A 17,665-nucleotide genomic window follows, 5' to 3' on the forward strand; every position below is an offset into this window, starting at 1 on the left:
TTGATATAGCCGAATCAGCCAGGTTAGATGAATCCCCTATTGATCCCTTAGATCTTTCCCTTTGGACACAGAGAGCCTTTTGCCTATTGGGCAACGCGAACTCTGCTATTATCCACGAGAGACGCAAGGGCCTTCTGCTCAGAATGGACCCTAAGTTGGCTAACTTGGCCACTCGGGACCCCGGCATCCAGGCCGATGGCAAACTCTTTGGCGATAATTTTATCAAAGATCTTAGCCGATTTGTCTCAACCTTTTCTTCTTTGGACAAGGCACAACAAAACCTGAAAAAAGTTTTCAACCAACGTGTTTTTTCCAGGGCCGGTAGAGGTAGGAGCCGCTTTACCGGCCGCACATACAGAAATCAAGGCTCAAGAGGGTATTCCAACTCCTTCAATGCCTATTCCCAGGAATTCAAACCCCACTTCTATCCACAAAGAGCAAGGGGTTTCCGCAACCGTGGCCAGCGTTTCTCCAGACCGCCAAATAATCAAGGTAAGCCAACTTTCTGGCCCTCCCGTGGGAGGTCGCCTTTGTTTCTTTCTACAAAAATGGAAGTCAATCTCAACAGACCCCTGGGTCCTTTCCACTGTTCAGGGATACCGTATCAAACTTCTTTCTGCTCCCCACCAATACCGTCTTCCTCCTCTTCCAAAATTTTCTCTTGAAATGTCCTCTCTAATCTCCTTAGAGGTTCAATCCCTTTTAGAATAAAATGCCATCCATCTTTGCTCTCCAGACCCTTCCGGATTCATCAGCTCTATCTTCCTCGTCCACAAAAAGAACAAAAAGCTGAGACCGGTAATCAACCTGAAATCTTTCAACCAATTTGTCATCTATCGCCATTTCAAGATGGAAACCATCATCCATCTCAGGGATATTTTGCTCCAATTCGATTGGCTAGTCAGACTGGACTTACAGGACGCATACCTGACCGTTCCTATTCATCAGTCTCACAGAAAGTTTTTACAATTTCTTTGGGATTCAAAAACGTATCATTTTGCCTCCCTTCCCTTCGGCTTATCCTCCGCACCCTGGTGCTTCACAAAACTTTTGAAACCAGTCGTCACCTACCTTCGATCCTTGGGCATCAGACTAATAATTTATCTCGACGACATTCTGATCATGCACCAGAACAAAACCTCCTTACTGACGCATCTCCACATAACATCCTCTCTCCTCTCAGATCTCGGCTTCCTGATAAACCACGAAAAGTCTGCTATTTTGCCCTCTCAACAAATAGAATTTCTAGGTTTCCAAATAGATTCCGTTTCGGCCACTTTATTTCTTCCCAGTTCCAAGGTTTCCGCAATCAAAAAAGAACTAATCCATACTCTTCAAAAAGACACTATATCTCTCAGAACGCTCGCAAGGGTGGTCGGCCTTCTCTCCTCCTCTATCCAGGCCATCTTCCCAGGACCCCTTCACTACCGCGCCCTCCAGCGACTCAAGATCCTTCATCTTCGTCGGGGGTTAGCTTTTTCCGACCTCGTGTCCTTGGACCAGGAATCCGTAGTGGAAATCCAATGGTGGATATCATATTTAGAGGCTTGGAACGGGAGATCCATCTTCCCCTCTGTGCCCGATCTTGTGTTAGAATCAGATGCAAGTCTCATGGGCTGGGGCACCCGCTGTGGTTCGATATCGACTGGCGGTACATGGTCCGCAGAGGAGTCCAGATTGCACATAAATTGTTTAGAGCTTCTTGCAGGCTCCTTTGCGATCAGAAGCTTCACAAAAAACAGAGCAAGATGCTCCATTCTGCTTCGTATGGACAATATTTCAGCGGTGCGTTACATCAACCATTTAGGAGGCACCAGATCCAGACCTCTGGCCCTGCTGGCCAAGAGTCTAAGGGACTTTTGCCTATCCCACAAATTCTCCCTCATAGCCAAGTATCTACCAGGATCTTTGAACTCCAATGCAGACTGGTATTCACGCCACCTCTTGGACTCCAGCGATTGGAAATTACACCAGTCAGTCTTTTGTCAGATAGAACGGAAGTGGGGTCCGTTTCAAATAGACCTTTTTGCGTCCAGGCTCAACACCCAGCTTCCCAATTTCTTCAGCTGGCGTCCGGATCCGCTAGCCCTAGCTACGGACGCTTTCCTACAAGATTGGTCCACATCCCTCAATTACGCCTTCCCTCCCTTTATCCTAATCAACAGGGTCCTAAACCAAGTCAGACGTCAGGAGGCGTCTCTCGTCCTATTGACTCCCTTCTGGCAATCTCAAGTTTGGTTTCCACCCCTCCTCGAGCTAGCGGTGGATTTCCCTATCTTACTCCCGACCTTTCCATCCCTTATTCTGGATCCTCTGGCTTGCCCCCAAAATCTGATTCTCGACCAATCTTTAACCCTCTCAGCCTGGCTCATTTCCGGTCTTCCCAACAGCCCTTCGCTATTTCGTCAGAAGCTTCAGAACTCATTAATAACGCTTGGGCACCCGGCACAAGGCGAGCCTACAAATCAGCTTGGGCTCTTTGGTCAAGCTGGTGTCTGGGAAAATGTTCCAATCCCTTTTCAGCAGATCTAAATTTAATTAATAATTTCCTAGCCGCCCAGGCGGGCTTAGGCAAGTCATATCGCACCATAAATCTTTACAGATCCGCTATATCCATGAATCACTCAAACGTTGATGGCAATCCTATTGGGTCCCATCCCTTGATTTGCCGTCTCCTGAAAGGCGTCAAGCTCTCCAGACCCCCTGCCGCCAAATATTCTCATATCTGGGATGTTTCTCTTGTGCTGAATCTTTTCCTTTCCTGGACAGATAATTCATGTCTTTCCCTCAAAATGCTTTCTGCCAAGCTTACTATGTTACTATGCTTAATTTCTATTAAAAGGACTTCGGACGTTAAGTCCTTAGACGTCTCTGCACGGCAGTTCTTACATTCAGGTGTTTTATTCCACATTTCCAAATGCACCAAAACTAACTTACATTCCGTTTTCTACCCTTTCTTTCCTGACAGGCCAAAACTATGTGTGGGTCTTTGCTTAAAAGAATACGAAAAAAGAACTGTTAACCTGAGAACGTCCTCTTCCAATCAATTGTTGATCTCGTTTCGCAAACCCCACAAGCCAGTAACTTCAGCAACTTTAGCCCGCTGGATTAAATGGATTATGTCCCTAGCGGGAATAGATACTTCTGTATTTGGAGCACATTCTTCCCGGGGGGCCATGGCCTCTAAGGCTTTTGCCCTTGGGTCCAGTTTAGAGGACATTCTCAGGTCGGCAGATTGGTCAAACGATAATGTTTTTAAAACCTTTTATTGTAAACCTGTTAGAACGGCTTCTTCTTTAGTTATTGACAAGCTTTGAACGCGCATAATAGAGCCTCCGGTCTTGTCATAAAATGTAGATTTTCCTAGTAATTATGACGGAAAGTCTTAATTTTATTAAAGACACAGAGGCGAATATTATCCCACCTCAGTACTTTTATTAATATGTACTTTCTCTTTCCCTCCCAGCGACTCCAGCACTCCGGATAACACCGTTGGCTCCATCAGTTCCTTCTTCAAGAAGAGTCCTTTTGAAGTGCCATCGCAACCCGTTCCAGATCACCTTTCGCAGCCATCGCCATCTCGGCTCTTCGTTGTTGTTCAAGAATTGTGTGCCATTTCAAAGCATTGTCTTTGGCAATCGTTGGACTTATTTACCCTTTGTTTTATGACTCTATTTGACTGGCTCGTACAAGAAAAGAGGGCTGCTTGCAGTCAAGGGTACTCTCTATGGTTTATGTCCTCTGCCGATTGGTTCACTTCTAGTTCCTGTTTTGCTCCCATTGGTTAGCCAACAGCTAATCCTCTTGGGAGTTGTAGTTCTTGACTGCTGCTGTTGAAATTAAAGTAAGAAAAGAACGCATAATATTCGCCTCCGTGTCTTTAATAAAATTAAGACTTTCCGTCATAATTACTAGGAAAATCTACATTAGATGTCCATAGTGAAGGCTCAAGTTATAGTTACCTTGGGGTATGGGTAATTAAAAGATAATTCAAACAAAGCAAACTCTGTTTCACAAGGAAATCGGTGTTGCAGTTGTGAGGTGTATTGCGACCTTACATCCATGACACGTTTCAGCTTCACAGCCTTGTTCACATAACCTTGTACCAATATACGTGTGACATATATACGTACAACAAATAAAGGACAAACAGGGTGATTCTTTCCCTATGTAAACATAGAAGACGGAACAGCAGAGTATTGTTCTTAGTCAGTAATCTTAAGCACCATTATATCTTGAATACAAACTGTTTATAGTAATCTATGCAGTGCAGTCCATACAGCTATACTGTTGTATAATAGTCCCATGAAATCATATATATATAAGAATATTGCACTGACCGGGGATTTTCATCCTAAGAAAACATAAGATAACTTAAATAATACACCGTAGTAACCCTGGTATATGCCTACAAAGTAATGTATAGCGCAGAGCAACAAAGGAATTTCTTTCAATTAACAGTCTAGTTGGAAGGGTTGTTCTGCTGGCATCATCTGTCTAAAAACCAATAAATACATCTGGCTGTTACTGCTTCATATTAGAGTAAAGAATAACATAATCGCAATCAAGCCCAAGTGTGCATAACAAACATTCATTGAGATATCTCAAGACATGGTCGAAATAATATATCATGACTTGTTTGTACTGTTTCTTGTTGTCATAGTTCAATGACACAGTAAAGCCAAACTGGGCAAACAGAGTGACAGTACATAGGAGCATTGAAATGGTATCATAAATGCACATTGAAAAAAAATAAACTCTTATGTGACATCAGGACTGTGTAAAGTGATAGACGTAGATGTCAAGGAAAAGGGTAGGGATGTGCTCCAGCCAAAAGGGACCATTCTATCCTAGTAGAGCTTCCCTTATAGATGTAAATGTCTTTACTTAATCTGTTACGCAACAGGGAGAGCACTACACCATTTGCCTGCCTTGAAATTTCCAGGTTACTCCTGCTTCGGTGTCAGCACATTCTATAGGATTCAAAGGTGAATCATGAACTGGAGGTTAATGGAGGTTAATGTTCACCTGCCAGTCAAATCAGAGATGTAAGGTGCACACAAGCCCGCCCACCCCCTCGAGACACCCCTTGGCATGCAAAGCCTTTGCCGCGCTCTCAGGGTACATGGAAAGTAAGGGACAGGTGCTTCCAGACATCTGCCTCAATGTACTGGTTTCTGCCAATGTAGGCCATATTTTCTTCTTGTGCCTGGTGGGTGTTCTTCCTACTTCAGTACACGGTGTTCCTGTAGTGACGGGTGCATGTTCATGAGGAGGACTGAATCTCCCAAGCAGCAGGTACACTCTCCAACTCGCTCTAGACCTCCTGCTGGATACTATAGTATTTCTTCTTATCTTCCTGAGTTAGCGTGCCTCTAAAGTGTGTATACATATATTTATTTATTACCTACTGGCAGTCACCAGTAACTAGTTATAGTTAGGACCTAGTTTCCGTAGGAAAAGCATTTTTTGTTTTGCAAATAACTTTGGCGCCGCTTGACGAATCTTTGCAAGCTTTTCAGAACTAGTACATACCTGCGTTCCGCTGTTGTGTTGAAAGTTTCAGGGTGATTCATCAAGTGGGGGCCTAGATAAAGGGGGTGCTCCCAAAACACATTTTTCCCATGCAATTTCCCATGGGGATTTTAGACATGACTATAGCCCAAACCGCTAGACGGAATTACACCAAATCTGGCAGAAAGCTAGCTCTTGGTTCAGAAGGAGCACTTTTTGTGATTTGGTGTAAATCCATTCAGTAGTTTTCGAGTTATTAAAGAAAAAACTAAATTGTATCTCTAGGGACGCAAATTCTCCTCAGATCCAACAGATTCCATAACATATAAACAGCCGAATGGAATTACACCAAATTTGTTGATCTTGATCCTGTAAGCATGCTTTTGTGATTTGGTGTAAATCTATTCAGTAATATTGAGAAATTAAGGTTAACAATTGTTGTGTATATAGTGAGAGACTCTGATCCCCCATGAACCCACAGCAAGCCCCTTCAAGGCCCCCTGGAGCATTGTGGCAGATCCTCAGGGAAAAACAAATGTAAAAAAAAGAGGGTTGACTGGAGGGCCTGGCCACGGGCACATCATATTGATGGGTGCCCACAGGTGGGTTGAACGCTCGCTGGGGGTTGGACAGGCGATGGACATCATAATTTACGCTAAAACCATAGAAATTCACTTAAAAAAATTATAGTTAGGAATTGTAAGAATATCTTACTTAAGATCCCTGCACCGTTAAACTGTAAGGGGCAGAATTGCACACTCTGACCCCTATGGGCATGTAGAGAGTCCAAAAGGGTCCCCTTATTGTTTGCCTGACTGCAACATGTACAACATGTTGTGACAGCCATTACAGGACTCCAGGACATGATGCTCATTAAAAAGCACTGTAGTGAATGTCAGGTTTTGAGGGTCATATAACAAAGCAAATATAAAGAGTGATAACAGATTTTAGTCACAATATAACCCATTTGTTGGTTGTGGTATATTAATTTTAGGAACTCTGGTTAGTTCCCACATGATTTTACCATGTGAAAATATTGGCCCTTTGCTGGGATTGGATTAACCCTATTTGAGAGTAAACTGTTTTCTTTTATGATTTTCTCATAGAGGAAGGTGCTCCTGAAGCTAAAATAAGAACACTTTCTTTTAATTCAGACTATCTATATCAACCATGTGTGAATAAGTTCTAATAATCTGAGTCAAACATATGTTTTTAACAGCAAAAGGTTGTCAGTTGAGTGGCTTCCCACAGTGTCCTAATAAATAACTTGAGTGCTAACATTCTGTATTGATTGAGAAAAGTGTGACGTACTTGAACACCATCTTTATGAGATCACATCTGGAAAACCTGAAGCGTTTTCTTTATAAATGAATGACACAAGGGGCTTCATATTGTCATAGATATTATGGCTAGTGCACTAGAAAGCTAAAATAAGGACATATTTTCGATGAGTTCTCAAATACTGCTTTCATCCATGTTAGTAAAACATTCTGACATGCAGAGTGAATCATATACTTTTAACATAAGCAGCAGTCTATCAATTAACTATCTAGTGATCAACTGCAGCTTCATCACTGAGTTCTAATGAGCAACTAGATTGCTAACATTCTGTATTGATGACAAAATTGTTTCATGCTTGAATAACATCTGGGTAAGTTGCAGTAAGTAATCAAAGTGAAGGAATTCTGCTTGTCATTAAATTATGGTTGGGGCTCTAAAAGGCTTAAATGAGCACACATTTTCTATGAGTTTTTTAAATATCTTCTTCATCAGTAAAACACTCTGGCATGCAGAGTGAAAGTTAGTCCCTAGTGATGAAAGGCAGCATCACAGCGGAGTTCTAAAGAACTGGAGCACTAACATTTTGTATTCAAGACACAATGATCACCTGAACTGGTGCTGTTGAATTTAAAGCCTTTCATGATGAGCAGGTTAAAGTAAATCAGCACTGTGATATTAGTGCAGACATAAAACTAGTAGGTTAGGGAGGTATGGGTTTTTAGTAATTTGAGACATAACATATTTTCATATTATGAAAGGAGCTAACATCAAAGAGCAAAATCTCTGTATAAGTACAGCATCCTGTTTCCTCAAGTGTTTACTCGTCTTCTGATCTTCTCATCAGTCGCTTAATACTTTGCTAATTTTACAATCATAATATTATGATTGAGCTATGTGTGTTACAATCATAATATTATGATTGAGCTATGTGTCTCATTAACTATGTAAAATTAACACATTCACTTAATTATTTTGTCTATTGGTCTCAAAAGGAGATGGACATTTGATATTTTGTTTGTACATGAAATCACGGGTTTGATGGTGGTACTGTTCACCTTTACTGCATTTAGATGCATGAATTAAGTAGTGAAAGCAGATCTTAGAGTTGATAATTAGATATTTATAATTATGGATAAAATCTTGGCGGATAACACGGAGTATGAGATTTAATTCTATATTATTTTAATTTATTGTTTTTCACCAGTCGTGAAATCAAGATGGATATGCTGAGAATTTTGGAAGAATTGGCAATTATTGGTCTAAATGCAGTGCCGTTTACATTAATGATTTCAAATGTATGTTGTACTAATACATTTTCAACATCCAATATTTGGCTTGTATATGCACACAGGGGCTTAACCGTAGTACTGCTCGCACCCAAGCGATTCCAGATGCACAAACCAAGTGGATAAAGTAGATTTTATGGTGGATAACTGAGCCTATAGAATCATGGAGAGTTTTTGTGAACAGTACTCAGGACATAGTACCGTATGTAATTTTATTTTACTTCAAACTAATTACTTTATTTCAAATAAATTTTATTTTCCTTTAATTAACCGTGAAATTAAGATAAACATAATTTGTGGAAACAGGTAATTATGGGTCTAAAGGCAGTGCTGCTTATTCTGATTGATTTTATATATATGAATTAGATAGCTGAAGGAAACTGCGACAAGGTTAACAATTGACCATATATAATCATGTATAGCCGAAGTTAGTACATTTCAAGGCGGTGCTGCCATTTTTCATTTGCTTTCTTTTCCTCCTTTCGTTTCAACTTATGTGCAGGATTTTTTTTCATTGCTTACTTGTGTATTATAAATGTTTTCAATATGGCTGCACTTGTGTTTAGTGAACAAGACTTTTGAAGTAGAAACTCGTCTCACAATAAACTCTTGATGCACATGGCATGCCCAAGAGCATGTCTTTCAGTTAAACCTGTGGCTGCTGGAAGTAATGTTTCTATTGTTGTCTCCGCCGTATGACGTGCCACCCTGTAAAGGGCCCCGGTTTGGCCTTCTGGCTGCAGTGTATATATATATATATATATATATATATATATATATATATATATATATATATATATATATATATATATATATATATATATATATATATATATATATATATATATATATATATATATACACACACACACTACTGACGGTTGCCAGTAGGCAGTTATAGTTAGAACCATGTTTCCATAGAAAAATAGTTTTTTGACAAACCTATATCTTTGGCACTGTTTTATGAATCTTCACAAAATTTTCCCAAAAAAGTGTGCCAGTGATTCCTGTTGCACACGTAAAAGTTTTGAGGTGATCCGTCAAGTGTGGGCTGAATAAAAGGGAGGTCAGAAAATGTGCATTTCCCATGTTAATTCCCATAGGAGGTTTGAACTCTGACTACAGCCCGAACCGCTGGACAGAATCATACCAAATGTTGGCAGAAAGTAGCTTTCAGTACGCAGATTATGCTTTTTGTTATTTGGTGTACATCCATTCAGAAGTTTAAGAAAAATTTAAGGAAATCCAAATTTGTATACCTAGGGCCACGGATACTCCCCATCAACTTTGCGAATAATAAGAGCTTGTGCAGAGATCTGCAGAGCTCTGATTGGCTGACAACACTTCAACCAGGAAGTGTTGGTGGCCATCTTGGGACTCAGCTTCAGCCGAGTCACTAAAAAAAAGTGAAAAAAAAGAAAATGGGCCAGAGTAGGGACATCCTAACCCCTTAGCTCTGGTGCTGGAATCCCAGCGGGACCCCACCAGGGCAAAAAAACACTTTTTATTTAAAAAAAATTGCCACAAATCCACAGTCTCCTGTGCTTGTTTTAATAAAGCCCCCAAGTGGGCCAGGTCCCGGGGACATGTAGAAAATAAAGGAAGGGGAGAGCATGAGCCCCTTTCCTGGGCTCCTGGGCTTCCTATGCTCCGGGGCAATAACCTTTGGTGTTTTAAGTGAATTTCTATGTTTTTTTTATTCTATTTCCTAACAATAACATCCCTGTAACCTTTGTTTTTTCAGTGAATTTCTATTTTTTTTAATGTAAAGTAATTGTCATTTCTATACATTAATCCAACCACGTTCGCACATGGAACTGGCCTGTGGCCAGACCCTGCCACCAGTCACCTAACCACCGAGCTCCATGCTGTGCAAGGCCCTTTGAATGTGCGCGGCGGGAGTTGGCCGCAGCCTTTCTCTTTGGATGGTAGAATAGGTTTGACAGGGTCTCTCTTGGTATGAAAGTGACTTTGAGAGTGTCTAGGTGTGAGAATGGGTGAATGTTTTAGTGGGTCTGTGAGTGGGCGCATCAGTGTCTGTGTGGGTAAATTAAAGCAGGGAAAATGACCACAGACACACCTGGACTAGAACATTCAACTTTCAATTTGAGGGTTTGTGACCTTAACCATTATGCCTCAGGTGACCCCTTTCTTTTTTAAAGTCATTCCATGGAGAAACCATTGCAATGACCATGTCTCTCTCTCTCTCTCTCTCTCTCTCTCTCTCTCTGTCTCTTCCATCCCATTATGCGATAGAAGAGATAGAGTGATAGGATCATAGGTGGAGCCTCAAGGCCTCCATGGTCCTAGCTGGCTCCACACATTCTATGGAAGCCGGCATTACTCTCTCAAGCAGGGAGCTGCTTCTAATAGCAGATCCCTGCTTGCACGGGCCATGTTTACATCCGTCTTCCCCGCACTCATATTTGCATGCAGGGAAGACAGGTGAAAACTCCGCTTTATGACAGCGGGAGCTGTTTGACAGGCCTCGTTGTCAGAAAAAGGACTTTAATTTCTTTTGCTAGATGGGAGCTGTCAGCTCCCACCAAGCAAAAGCAAACAGCTGTGTCCCGGGGGTGGACACCCCCGGACATAGCTGGAGCCGGCCTTGGGGTGGGCAGGCCCTAGGGGCATCAGTGGCCCCTCCAACAAGCATAGACCCGGGAGGTGGTGGCCCTCAGGGCTTGGGGGGTCGGAAACAGATCCCCTTCACTCTTTTAGTATAGCACCAGGGAGGCGGTGGTCCCCTAGTCTGCGGGGGATGGCTGCCCCCCCCCCCCCCCCAACACACGCATAATGATTTTTTAAGCCTCAGGCAAGTGGCAGACCCCAGGGCTGCAGAGGGGCCAGGTGTCCCCCTAGATTAAAATTAACAATGCCCCTAGTACTTGGCCCACCCGAGGGCTTGAGAATAACGAAACACAAGAGCATGCGCTTCATTTAAAAAAAACAAAAATTCCCTGGATCCGCCACAAATCGCAGTAAAAAAAAAAATTCCTCGGGGAAGGGGAGATCCCTCTGGGATCCCAGCACTTGAGCTAAGGGGTCAGGGTGACTCTACCCTGGTGCCTTTGCTTTTGATTTACACTTTTTTCTGGGACTTGGCTGAAGCTGAGTCTTAACGTGGCTGCCAACACTTCCATGTTGAAGTGTTGGCAGCCAATCAGATCTCAGCACGACATCAGAAGGGGTCGCAAATCCTTTGCGTCCCTATATATACAAATTTAGATTTTTGTTAATTTCTCTAAAACTACTGAACAGATTTACACTAAATAACAAAATAGCCTTTTTCTGGACCAAATTTGGTGTAATTCCAAAATGTGTTTTGAGCCCCCCTTTTTCTCGTCCCCCACTTGACGCATCACCCTGAAACCTTCCATATAGCAGTGAGAATAAAAGTCGTTGGGAAAATTTTGTGACGATTTGTCAACTGGCACCAAAAAATAACTTTGCCACTGTCTGACAAAACTACCCAAAACTTTTTTTAAAAGTTTAGCCACCTTTGCTCCTTCCTGTAAAGTTTTAGGGAGATCTGTCAAGTTGGGGCTGAGAAAGGGGTCTCAAAATACGTGTTCCTTATTCATTTGTCCAAAGGACAATTAGACACAGCTACAGAGCCAAAACTGCTAAATGGAATTATACCAAATTGGCAGAAAGCAAGATTTTGGTCCAGAAAGCTTGTTTTCTGTGACTTGGCGTAATTCTGTTTAGTAGTTTCAGAGTAATTAAGGTAAAAAAAATATAGATATTTCATGCACAGAGGCTCCCCCGAGCTGACAGATCTCGAGATGAGAACTGATTGGCTGCCACCTCCACTACAAAGATGTGATGGAAGCCATTTTAGGACTCGGGGACTCGGTCCTCTCTCCTAGTTTTAAAAAAAACACACATATAGGGCGGCAGGGTAGAAATACCCTGCCACTCTAGGTCTGGTAGGGGAGATGGGTCCCAGAGAGACCAAGGCCAAAACAGCTTTTGTTTATCTGTAAGGAGGATTTGTAGATCTCTGGTTCCAATAAATAAAAAATTGTGGTCTTCTGACTTTTATAATAAAACCTCCTGGGGTGGGCCAGGTCCTGGATGGGTCAGCACAATGACATTGTTTGGACAGGGGGCACACAGCCCCCCCTTCTGCCACCCTTCAAGCCTCAGAGAGGCTCAAGGGACCCTGCGGTTAAATTTGGAGGGGAAGACACATTCTGTTCCAGGAAAATTTATCAGCTTTACATATTCTCCTTTAGTTGCAAGCATTGCAAATAAATATAGTAAAGTGATCACGTTATAAGTGAGAAGCACTATCTAAAATTCTCCAGGGAACTCTCTCTTTCACCCCTCTGTATATCATTTATGTCTGTTCAAAAATGTTCATCGGGTAGAAATTCCTGACTAGGGTTTCTGTTTTAGTTATAATCAGTTATAAATGAAAAAATACAAAGCAAATATCAACTTTGTAGTGGAAAATGGAAAAAAATGATTTTGCTGCACTTACTCTGCTTTGGCAACCTTTGTTGTTAGAGCAGTGTAAACACAGGCCCTAAATCTAAGCTCTGTCCTATGATGGATGTTCCCACTATTCCACACTCGGGATTTATGGAGACCCATTCAATATGCTCCTGTGACTGTCTCCAAACCCCTGGATCCTCAGAACCTACTTCCAGTTCCCCATCCCTGACATTTTTGAAGCAAGGGTCAGCTCATTTAGATTCAGCTTGATGTTTCTGCATCATACAGAGTTGAATCTAGTGACAATATATCTAACTGTGCTCATTATTTCTGCACAAGATAGAAATCACACCACAACAGTACATGTGGGAGACCCCTGCAAAGAATATAAAGACACATTAATTTGTGCATCCCTCACATAAGCCTAGACGGACCACAGAAGTCCCAGTATTGGTATCAAGTAAACACAGGCCCAAATGCTTGGCAGAAATCATTGATGAGTAGTCCTCATACTGACGTCCAAATAATTAAACACAATACTCATTAGACATGACACAACAATGTAGAAAAAACACACAGGGAGAAGTAAATAAAATCTTCACAAAAGTACATAGGCCTTGCTTTATGGTCTTCCCAAATTTAGCCCTCCACAGCCCATTTTGTGGTAGTTGACTTCATTACCAGTGTGACCCACACATTGGAATGTCGAAAGGTCTACTGTAGATAATGATGTTTTATTAATACTCCTGCTGTTTTTCCAGCAGTGGCACAGTTCAATGTTACTAAAGATCATCTAGCCAACAACATGCACATTAATCCCTTAGTAGCCTTCTCCTTCATGACTAGGGAGAGTTGAAAAAGGGCCAGATCAGATGTAATAATACATTTATTAGTCCATTTCTTTCTTTCTGTCTTGAGGCAAAGAAAAGGAAAACACTACTCTGGCGCACAGTAACAGAATACCCCACAACATAAACCTCTCTTACTAAGCAGAACATCCTCCTTCAACCATTCATTGCCATTTGACTAAAGATCAGGGCAGCAGGATGGTGTGTTACATGCCCGACATTAACCTTTTGTCTGTAGAGTATCTGAGTGATGCAAAACAACATAGTGATGGAGGTGAGACAAATAATGAAATATTATGTAAAAAAAAGCTATTTTAAGGAAAGGTGGAAGGAAGGGATGAGAAGCAAGGAGAAAAAAAAAACTGGCAAGAGAATGATCAAGGAATGGAAATAAATAAAAGCAAACTCATTTCTAAGCACTGGAAATATGCTCTTCTCTGGAATTTCTACTGCAAAACAAAATGTAAACAGATATAACGACTTTTTTAATGACTTTTGAAAACTCTGGATCCCTCCACCTACCAGAATTCACAACAAATAGAAATAAAGCAGAAAGGCTTAATCATAATTGACATCTACACTGGTAAAAATCTCCAGGTCTAGTGAATCAGTATCTGCATTTTGTTTGCACAAATGCAATATTTTGAGTGAGCAAGTTACACTTCCACTCACAACCATTTTGTTCATCGGGCACAGTTTTGGTGGAAATCAACCTGGGCGAATAGTAACATAATTATGTGGGTATCAAGGTTTGATAACTTTTTGCTGACATTTATGATGGCCATTGATGCTGTCAATGTAGCACTACACTATCCTGCTTAACAGTTCCCCCATGCTTTATTTTAACATCTAGTATAGAAAAAAACGAAAACATCCTTGTTCCAAACATTAGTCTACTGATGCTCACAAGACTTTGTATTTACACACGTATATTTAGATTGATGGTACCTTGTTTTATGGGATTATGGGAGTTAGTAGCCATTCCGTTGCAAACAGAGGGCCCTTGCTACACCACTTGCTCCCAAAGTTGGCGGGCTGAGATGTTTACAGAGTGTTTGTTTCCTCTCTAGTTATTTTCCCTTTTTCAATTTGTACAGCCACTTCAGATTCTGGAATTCATTCAATATAAGATTGAAAGGGGAAGTTGTTGGGGTTCGCATCGGAATCCTTAGCCTGGATTCCAGTGAATTCCTGACAGGTGGCAGTCCCATATACTCCATGGATTCAGATGTTAACATATAGCTCAGTCCATTGGTAAAATACAAGAAGAGATGGAGAGATGGAGGCAGTCTGACAAGAAAGGGCTTTCATCCTAGACAGGCTTAGTCAGTTATACTCCTCCAATCCTGCTCCCCCTGGAAGCCCAATAAGGGGAATACAGTTACTTCCCCCCTTTTTGGGAGAGGCTTAACAAATAATGGGGAACCTCACAAGCAATACCCACACCACACACCATCCCTACATCAGCCCCTCCGGAATTATTTTCCAGAGATCCCAAACCTTTTTGGCTTTATGCAATTTACAATTTTTTGCTTGGCATCAGCTCACTACTATTTTTGTAAATAAAAACGTGCTGGTGTCCACAGCCCTCCTCTTAAACATGCGGCTGCTGCAATTAAATGTGCGAACAGGGAATACTGAGGCAGCGTAATCATGAAGCCATCTTGGGCCTCTTCAATCCATTTAAAGCCACTCCCTGCCCCTTCAGCTCACTCTTGCAGCTTTCTGCTTTCTCCCATTGTGCCCCTTTTTCATTTTTCTCTTCCTCCGTCTTTCCCATGTGTGTCTTTTGCTTGCACTAAATGCTTGAGGCAGAAAAATAAGTGCTGGGACTCAAAAATAAGTGCCAGTTCTCAGCACTGGAAACAACAGGCACAAATTAAGCACTGCCTCAGCTGCTTCAGACCAATCCAAGGTTACTTTCATCCTGTCATTTTAAGGCAAGGATGTCTTGGTGTGGGCAATTGTGGTTTTAATCTTAACAGTTCCTGATTGTCAAATAGTTCCCTTTTCCTGGATTATTTCAACAGAATCATTGGTGAACACCAGACTAACCAAAATATCCATATGGGGCTCCTTACTTTCATACAAGGGTCACGATTAATCATACTCTTTGCAGCTAACCAGTCTCAAAATCATGATGGGCGGATGAAGCAACAGCTGCTGCCTTCTATCAAGGTTGACAAGAAAATTTTAAAGATGCAATCTCAAAAGTGGCGAAATGATACACTGATACTAACAGTCTCATAGACTTAGCACTACAAATAGGCTCTCAGGAAAAACAATACCAGTGGGAGAGAAGTGGAATAGCTCACAGGGCATCTCTGGTTCCACCAGGAGAATCTAAATCTGCAGGAGGGTCAGAAGAACCTATGCAGGTTGGACAGTTTCAGAAAAGCCTGAAAGCTTAGTAATATGATAAAAGAAGGAGAGAAAACATGTGTCTGTGTGGTGGAAAGTCTAACCATTTCCTTAAGAATTGGCTGAGTCTGCTGGGAAACGCCGGTGCTCTATCTTGAAGTGTGAACACAGATTGAGCAGACTTACAAAAGATTTTGCCAGTGCTAAGGAACATTACTATTTGCTTGTCTAATTGTCCACTCCCTCAGGCCCACTCTCAATGTTGGCTCCTATTGATTATGGATTCTCCTGATGTTTTAACAGCCAGCTCTTCAAACATAGACTACAGATTATAGATAAAAAGAGAAAATAACCTATTTGAGGCATTGATCAATTGACTTGTGGAAACATTGTTTGGGAGACAGGAAACCTAATCATGGCCATAATACATGGACATGTAAAATCTTTATTTTTGGTTTGACTGATGCCCCTGCTTTTGCTGTTGTATTAGGACTTTCTGACTAAGTACAGATAGGGCCCATATTCACAACGGCAACTTACAGTTCTGAGTAGGTGTACATTTGTGAATAAGTTTACTACTTTTCAGTATTCACAAACTGAGCTTTTTTTGTAATCTACACCTTTGTGCTATTTTACATTGCTTAGTAAGTCCAGCACTACACATGGTCCACCACTAATACTGTAATGCACTCCCATAGAAAATAATGGAGGTACGTACTTACTACAAAACTGTAAGTTACTACAAACTTGTAAGTTACTACAAATGTGTAACAGCACTTTACAGTATGTCTATAGTACCACAAAACATACAACAAAGCATAGTTTGTGAATCAGGGCTAGTATTGGCAAATTGATTGGCAGCAAGACACCCTCCAACTTATACATTCCTATTGTGTAAATAACTGCTTGCCCCTGCAACACAACTTGATGTGCTTTACAGCGCAGCTTTCGTAGGAAACAAGTTCCTGCTGCTTATGAGTATCTAGGTGTATTTAGCAAAAAAGGGGCCAATACATCACTCCAGCTTTGATCCCTTGATTGCTTCAACAGTCTGATCTCTGATGCCCAGATACCACATGGAAGAACTTATCCTCTAAATCCTAAAGAGGTTAAAGGAATTAAAGTATATTTGGATAACAATCTAAAGAAGGGGTTCATTAAACAGTCTGTGTCCCTGCAGGGACCCTCATTTTCTGCATTCCATAATCAGGAGGGGGGTTATAGTAATTTGTGGATTGCTGCAAAATAAGCCAATTTACCATCAGAAATGGGTACAAACTACCCCTTGTTTCAGTGTTATTAGAAGAGCTAATGGATGCCAAGATCAATACAATGCAGAATCTACTGGGTGTGTATAATCTAGTGCACACTCAGGAAGGTGAAGAATGGAGGACACCCTTCAACACTCATTATGACCACTATGAGTATCTGAATTAAAAGAAACTTTCACAACTGCTCCAATATTAAAGCATCTAGATCATTTATTCCCTTTAATTGTGGAAACTAATGACTCATCTTATGCCACTGTAGCTATTTTATAACAAGAGCATCCTATTCCTGCAGCCCTGCATCCTGTGTCATTCTATTCCTGTACTTTAAATCCTGGTGAAAGAAATTACATGATATATGATGGTAAGCTGTTGGCTATAAAAGAAGCATTCAAACACTGAGAGCATTATATGGACAGTGCAGAACATCCACTTACAGTCTTTGACTGAACAGAAGAACATGGGTTATGTCAAAGCAATAACGCGCTCCAATCCTTTACATACATTGTGATCCCTTTTCTCCATTAGAGTTTAATATTGAAATAATTGACCGACCTGGAAATCATCACAGCAAAGCGGATACCTTGCCTTGACTGACAGAGGAGAAAACAACGTTTGTGGAACCACCTAACATCTTAGCTCTTCAGTTGAAAGTAAGGGATGC

The sequence above is a fragment of the Pleurodeles waltl genome, chromosome 3_1 (genome assembly GCF_031143425.1).
Source record: "Pleurodeles waltl isolate 20211129_DDA chromosome 3_1, aPleWal1.hap1.20221129, whole genome shotgun sequence".
In the NCBI taxonomy this organism is placed as follows: domain Eukaryota; kingdom Metazoa; phylum Chordata; class Amphibia; order Caudata; family Salamandridae; genus Pleurodeles; species Pleurodeles waltl.